Below are 8,495 nucleotides of genomic sequence, written 5' to 3' on the forward strand. Positions count from 1 at the left end.
ATAGTACTGGCGAAATAGAATGTATAGAAAGCTGAAGACACTAGAAACAAAGATAAGATTATTTCTGGGTTGATCATGAGAATCAACTGGGATTCCAGAAGAAAGACACTTGGTCATGGAGAACAAGACAATAAAGAAGAACTCAAAAATATTGCTCATTTATTTCAGCCCTATAGAAGTTTTCAAATCCAGTCTTATTGCTTAGGAATGAACATCTGAACCACAAATAAAGGTCATTTATTTTTAGAAGTTATCCAGGATTAGATATAATGATGCCTTTATGTGCTTCAGAGTAACTTATTCCCCCAAGCAATCATGATAAATAGAAAAGCTCACCATCATCTGAAACAGTTAACTCTTCTATTGAGCTTCCCAAGTGTGTCCTCATTTTCCCTGAAGTTAGATTAAAAACAATGGTATAAAAACATTTCTGTGTCTTACACTATTCTAGTTTCTCTTAGGTATAAACAATAAATTTCCCCAGTGCCTCTCACATTTCCAGATCTTATTCCAAAAGAGTGCACAAACTAATTAAGAAACATGCATTTATTAAAAAAATTGGGCATTGTTTTGTTCTCAGGAACACAGTACTTTGCAAAAATTAGAGGCTTGCTTAGACCTGCATTAAAGGCTTTGCCAAGAGTAGCATCATACACTGTTACTTCCAACTGCTTTTATTTGGAGATATATATATATTTATTTAAAAAAAATGATTCCTGCAAAGTTTAAAAGTCTATAAAAGGAAAGGGACCCTTTATAAGCCATAGAAATTCTATTTCTGTAATTGCAAGGGTTAAATGAAAGATCTTTTACAAAGATAGACTCAAAGTCTAGGAAGGTAACACTAATTCAACCACCACTAATCCAAAGTGGGGAAGAGCAGAGAAAAGCCTTCAAAGACAGAATAAAATCCCTCGGGGGGAAAAAGAAACCACTGAGATTGAACGATGGGCAGAACTGCATTCCATGAAACCTGAAGATATCTGTGGCATTTCTAAATGAAAAAAACATTTCTTAGCTTTCTTACTAGACCAATAAGCAGTAGTCTAAATAATAGAGGTATTTGAGAGGCTAAGTCATTTGCAGTTCCTTACTGATGTGTGTGTAAGTCTGTTCTTCAGAAAAATCAGAAGATGAAAAATTAAAATCTCATTTTAACCATCTATTTTATTTACAGATACTGTGCATTGAAAGGTGCAAACCTCAAGGGATGTGTACGTGGGATATGTTAGGACAAAGAGGTCTTAAACTCCACAATATGACTGACAACAAGGCAGGTGATTTAAAAAGGAGGAAAAATTCTAAGTTACAAGCATGATTAGGGAGAGACTAGGATTGCATTAATTTACACGTCTTTCTGTGTTTCTCCTTGCCCATGCTGGCTCTAACATGCTGTGCCCAGACAAGGACTAATTTTTCTCACCCCTCCTTACATATAGGTGAGACCATTTGAATATTTCTCTTTTAATGAAATTTGAACTGAAGGAACATATGACACTTTGGAGCCAATGGTTTTAATTATTTTTGAGACTTTTTTTTTTTTAATCTCATTTTAAACTCAGCTATGTTGGTGTTGGGAATCCCAGGTGGGTATCCTATAGTAAAATTAAGAAGAGCTGCTTATATAGTACATGAGCATTATGCCACTGGGAAAATTCTTTCTCAAGTCACTGCAATAATGTGGCCACTGATAATGACTTCCATGTAGCAAAGCTCCAGTATGAAGATCTGCTGCTTGATCTGATATAAGTTCTGAATTTCAGGGCTTGTGACAACTTTATTTCTCACTTTAATTAATAAAATTGCAATCTGTTTTTTTTTCCCTTCAGTCTCCACTCTTTAGTTAGCATAAGACAGTCCCTGAGGGACTGATTATCCCTGAAAATGGAAAGAAGGGCATCCCAGAGCTTTTAAGGCAGAGGGCCAGATGCAGCCAGCCTTCCCTTTGATCATTTTATTATAGTTTACATCTTCATTCTAATGATTTCTAAGATGAGGATATAAATGTATTTGTTTCCAAATAATCCATTTTTAGAACACTAGTTGAACAATCTTTGCCTTTCTTATAAAATGTTAATGTTTCATTTTAAATCAAATATTGTTATATTGAGTACATACTGATTAGAAGGAAATTTGTCATACTGGTACATAGAAATTTGTGACATCAATAAATACATAAGTTGAATGTTATTAACTTTTTAAATGTATGTGTGGAATTCTGCATCTGCTTTTATATTATTTGATGTCTCATGTAGTACATTCCCATATTTGGGAGAGGTCATGGTGAATGTGGTAGGCAGAATAATAAGCCCCTAAAAATGTCCAAACACAGTCCCTGGGATGTGTATATTGTTATCTTATATGGCAAAGAGTCAAAGGGTCTTTGATGTAAATAGGGATATGTATTTTGAGATAGGAAATTATCCTGGATTATCCAGTTGACCAAATCTATTCACATGAGTCCTTAAAATTAAGAACCTTTCTTGGCTGAATGGTCCAAGAATTGAAATGGTGCTGGCTTTGCAGATGAGGGAAGGAGAGCACAACCTAAAGGATGTGCAGACCTCTGGAAGCTGGAAAAGGCATAGAAACTGATTATCCCCTAGAGCAATCAGGGCAGAACACAGCCCTAGTGACACACTGAAATCTGTGTGGGACTTCTGACCTACAGAAATGTAAAATAACAAATTTGTGTTGTTTAAGCTGCTAAATTTGTGGTAATGTGTTATGATGGCAGTAGAAAACCAACACAGTAAATAATTCACATCAATTATAAGAAGGGGATACCTGTGAAGACATCTTATAGTCATGAAGATGAAGGACAAGAATGAAATAAAAGGAGAACTCGCAGAGAACCAACTGCACAAACAACATATCATGGAGTTCATTATAGGGATTCTCCTGCTTACTATTGACCTTTAAAGGAGCAGCATCATATGTATACAAAGGACACTCCTTAACAGGACAAAGATTTTATAATCTCAACTTTGGGAAATGAATTAAGATGAAGAGTCTTGTTTGATAAAAGAAGATGCACTGAACCTGAAAATATTTAAAACAGGGTGCCAGCCTGTTTTTTCTCTCAGTGGTATTCTTAGCAACAGTGACAGTAGACTAAGTGTCCATGTTTCCAATTAAAAGAAACTTGGAAGTTCTCACTCGCTACAGCCAGCTGGCATTCCACGTTCTCCCGCTGCTTGTTCTCTGCATCCACTGCTTCCACCTCCACCATGCAAGAAGAAATCTCTGTGCTCGTCATCGGTAATGGGTCTGGCATGTGCAAGGGAGGCTCTGCTAGAGATGATGTTCCTTGAGCCATGTTCCTGTCCATTGTTGGGCAACCCTGAAACCAGGGTGTTATGGTGTGTATGGGCCAGAAGGACTCCTACGAGGGTGATGAGGTCCAGAGCAAGGGGGGCATCCTGACCCTCAAGGACCCCATTGAACACAACATTGTCATCAACTGGGATGACATGAAGAAGATATGGACACCACACCTTCTACAACGAGCTATGCATGACCCCTGAAGAGCACCTGTCCTTCTGACCGAGGCCCCCCTGAACCTCAAAGCCAACTGTGAGAAGATGACTCAGATCATGTCCAAGACCTTCAGCACCCCAGCCATGTATGTGGCCATCCAGGCTGTGCTGTCCCTGTATGCTCTGGCCACACCACTGGTATTGTCATGGACTCTGGGGATGGGGTCACCCACACTGTGCCCATCTATGAGGGCTACGCCCTGCCCCATGCCATGCTGTGTCTGGACCTGGCTGATCACCTCATGAAGATCCTCACAGAGTGTGGCTATAGCTTCATCAACACCATCCCCCCACCACCCCTGAACGGGAAATCATGAGTGATATCAAGGAGAAGTTCTGCTATGTTGCCCTGGATTTCAAGCAGGATATGGCCACCACAGTGTCCTTATCCTCCGTGGAGAAGAGTTATGAGCTGCCTGATGGGCAGGTGACCACCATTGACAACAAGCAGTTCTGTCCTAAGGTCCTCTTCCAGGTTTCCTTCCTGGGTATGGAATCGTGTGGTATCCATGAGACCAACTTCTCATCATGAACTGTGAAGTTGATATCCAGAAGGACTTCTATGCTAACACAGTGAGAATGTACCCTGGCATCGCCGACAGGATGCAGAAGATCATAGCTCTGGCACCCAGCACGATGAAGATCAAGATTATTGCTCCTCCTGAACGCGAGTACTCCATGTGGATTGGGGGCTCCATCCTAGCCTCATTATTCACCTTCCAGCAGATGTGGATCAGTAAACAGGAGTATGATGGACGGGGCTCCTCCATCCCCACCACAAATGCTTCTAAATGGACTACGAGCAGATGTGTAGCATTTTCTCCATGAGTGAATTCCAAAGTATAAATTTGCCCTGGCAAATGTATACACCTCATGGTAGCCTCATGAAACTGGAATAAAAGAAAAGAAATGAAAATGAAAAGAAATTTGTCTTTGAAGCTTGTATTTGATATCAGCACTGGATTGTAGAACTTGTTGCTGATCTTGAACTTGTATCCAATTAACTGTTCCCTTGGTATATGTTTAATATCCTGTATATATCTTTGATTTAAACCCTTAGTACATGCTGCTAGGTCACTTTGTGGCTGAGGTTGAGACCATGTTTATGGAAGAGAAATTCATTGGTTTGAGAATCTGCGGGACCATGAGTTTCTTGATCTGCACAGGCTATTAATGTGTAAGAGCTGCCTATTCCAGGATTTCTCTAGAGACTGGCAAGAGTCCTGAACAAGTTGTCATTTCTGTCTTGCCAGTCTGACAGGGTGGGGAAGGTCTGAGCCTTAGGACCCACTTTCCTTTCTTACCTGATGTTTTCTTGCCAGAACACCATGGGTTGTTAATTGCCTTGAGTTGGAAAACAGTTTGCATTTACAATTGTAAATTTATTCATCTTTTTAATTTATGTAACATTTTTATATGCAATTCTTAATTCTTTAAGAGAGGAGAACAAATTTTGGTTTTCTACTGTCATGTGAAAACATTAGGCCCCAGGAACTCATTATTGTGTGAGGAAAATAAAGTGCTGCAGTGAAAAACAAACAAAAACCTGGATGAGGAGGCATTGGACTCAGTCTGATTTTGATTATTTTAGATTGGGTTGGGCTTTTAGCACCTGTCAGATGCTTGCCCGATTTTTTCTAACTCTTTGCTCCTAGTCATGATTATGTAGCACAGTCAAAGAAAGCAGGACAGAGAAATCAGCAAAGACTTGATCATGTTTTTTTCTTTATTTTCTGCTTTGAGATATAATTTTTTATTATGTTAATCACCATACAGTACATCATTAGTGTTTGTGTTCCATGATTCATTGTTTGTGTATAAATATAATTGACATATTGTGTAAGTTTAAGGTGTACAAAGTGATGATTTGATACGTGTGTATATTGTGAAATGTTTGCTACAATAAGGTTAGTTAACATCCTTCACCTAACATAATTATCATTTTGTTAGTACAGTAAGAATTTTAAACTCTCATAGCAAATTTTAACTATTCAATACAGTATTATTAACTATAGTCTCCATTCTTGTGCCTTAAATACATAGAACCAATCAATCTTTAAACTCTCATAGCAAATTTTAACTATTCAATACAGTATTATTAACTATAGTCACCATTCTTGTGCCTTAAATACCTAGAACCAGTCAATCTTACAACTAAAATTTGTACCCCTTGAGCAATATCTCCCCAATTCCCCACCCCTCAGCATCTGGCCACCAACATTCTATTCTCCATTTTTATGAGTTTTGAGTTTTTAGAATCCACATATAAACGAAATCATACAGTATTTGTTTTTCTGACTTATTTCATGTAGCATAATGTCCTCAAGTTCCATCCATTTTGCTGCAAATGAAGATTTTCCTTTTTTGGTGACTGAAGAACACTCTATTATGTATTTATACCACAATTTCTTTATCATTCATCTATCGATGGACACTTAGTTTACTTTCATGTCTTGGCTATTGTGAATAATGCTTCAATGAACATGGGGGTACAGATATCTCTTTAAGATAGTGAATTCATTTCCTTTGGATATATACATGAAGTGAGGTGGATTGTATGGTAGTTCTAGTTTTAATTTTTTTTTTTTTTTGAGGCACCTACACACAGTTTTCCATAGTGGCTGCACCAATTTACATTCCCACTAACAGCACACAGGATTCCCTTTTCACATCCTTGCAAACACTTACCTCTTGTGTTTTTGATAACCATTCTAATGGGTGTGAGGTGATACCTCATTGTGGTTTTGATCTGCATTTCCCTGATGGTTAGTGATGATGAGTTCCTTTTTATGTACCCATTGGCTGTCTGTCTTCTTTGGGAAAATGTCTATTCAGATCTTCTGCCCATTTTTTTTAATGGGATTTTTTCTTTGCTATCCAGTTGTATGAGTGCTTTTTTTTTTTTTAAGATTTTATTTATTTATTTATTTGAGAGAGGGAGAGCATGAACAGGGGGAAGGGCAGAGGGAGAGGGAGAAGCAGGCTCACCGCTGGGCAGGGAGCCTGACACAGTGCTCAGTCCCTAGACCCTGGGATCATGATCTGAGCCGAAGGCAGACACTTAACTGACTGAGCCACCCAGGTGCCCATCAGTTGTATGAGTTCTTTATATATCTTGGATATTAACCTCTTATCAGATATATGGTTTAAAAATGTTTTCCCATTCCAAAAGGTTGCCTTTTAATTTTGTTGATTATTTATTTTGCCATGCAGATACTTTTTAGTTTGATGTAGTCCCAATTGTTGATTTTTTGCTTCTGTTGATTGTACTTTTGTTGTCCTATCCAAAAAATCCTTGCCAAAACTGGTGTTGAGGAGATTTTTTCATATATTTTCTTCTAGGATTTTTATGGCTTCAGTATTATGCTCAAGTTCTTGATCCATTTTGGGTTAATTTGTGTGAGAATTGTAAGATAAAGGTCCAGTTTCATTTCTTGCATGTGAAATTCCAGTCTTCCTAATACCATTTAATGAAGAGACTATCCTTTCCCTACTGAGTATTCATGGCTCCCTCGTCCACTATTATTTGACCATATGCATGGGTTTATTTCTGGGCTCTTGATTCTGTTCCATAGGTTTTTGTGTCTCTTAGTATTCTTATACCATACTGTTTTGATTACTATAGTTTTGTAATATAATTTGAAATCAGGAAGTGTGATGTTTTCAACTGTATTATTAAGATTGCTTTAGCTATCAGGCTCTTTGGTGGTTCCATATGAATTTCCATGAAAAATACCATTGGAATTTTGATAGAGATTGCATTACATCTATAGACTGTTTGGGGTAGTATGGGTTTTTAAGAAAATAATATTAACAGTTCTGATCCATGAGCACAGAATATATTTCTATTTGTGTTTTCTTCTGTTTCTTTCATCAGTGTCTTATAGTTTTTAGAGTAGAGATCTTTCACCTCCTAGGGTAAATTTATTCCTAAGTATTTTATTATTTCATTGTTTTTGATGCTTTGGTAAATGGGATTTTATAGATAGTAACTAAGGTAAATACCTTTTTCAGACAGTTATTGTTGATGTATAGATACACATTTTTTTATGTTGATTTTGTACCTAAAACTATACTGAATTTATTATTCTATCAGTTTTTCTGGTGGAGTCTTTAGTATTATCTATATAAAAGATCATGTCATCAGCAAACATACAATTTAAAGTTTTCCTTTCTGATTTGGATGACTTTTATTTCTTTTTCTTGCCTAATTGCTCTGGCTAGGACTAACAGTACTCTGTTGAATAAAAGTGGCAAGAGTGGGCACCTTTGTCTTGTTCCTAATCTCAGAAGGAAAGCTTTCAACCTATCATCATTGACGTATGATGTTAGTTGTTGGCTTGTCCATATATAGTTTTTGTTATGTTGAGATATGTTTATCCTATACCCAATTTGTTGAGAGTTTTTATCAAGACAGGATGTTGAATGTTGTCAGCTTCTTTTTCTGCATCTATTGAGATGATCTTATGATTTTTTTTTCTTTCATTCTATTATTGTGGTATATCACATTTATTGATTTGTGTATGTGGAATTATTCTTGCATCCTAGGGATAAATCCCATTTGATCATGATGTATGACTTTTTAATGTGCTGTTGAATTTGTTTTGCTATTTTCTTGAGAATTTTTGCATCTATATTAGGGATATTGGTTTATAGTCTTATTCTCTTGTAGTGTGCTTTATCTGACTTTGGTATTAAGGTAATACTAGCTTCATAAATTATTTTGAAAGTGTTCTGTTTTCAGTTTTCTGGAAGATTTTGAGAAGGGCTGGCATTAATTCTACTTTAAGTGTTTAGAATTCACAGTGAAGCCATCAGGTCCTGAGCTTTTCTTTGTTGGGAAATTTTTGATTGCTGATTCAATTTCTTTACTTGTTTATTGGTTTGTTCAAATTTCTATTTTTTTTCATGATTCAAATGTGGTACATTGCATGGTTCTAGAAGCTTATGCATTTC

At 36.9% G+C, this 8,495-nt stretch overlaps 1 pseudogene; it reads left to right on the plus strand.

Moving 5' to 3' along the window:
• The first annotated feature begins 3,230 nt into the window (after positions 1 to 3,230).
• On the plus strand, positions 3,231 to 4,330 carry LOC118010489 (annotated as a pseudogene).
• The last annotated feature ends 4,165 nt before the right edge of the window (positions 4,331 to 8,495 follow it).

The sequence above is a fragment of the Mirounga leonina genome, unplaced genomic scaffold (genome assembly GCF_011800145.1).
Source record: "Mirounga leonina isolate KUSES-001 unplaced genomic scaffold, KU_Mleo_1.0 Mir_129, whole genome shotgun sequence".
Taxonomy (NCBI): Eukaryota; Metazoa; Chordata; class Mammalia; order Carnivora; family Phocidae; genus Mirounga; species Mirounga leonina.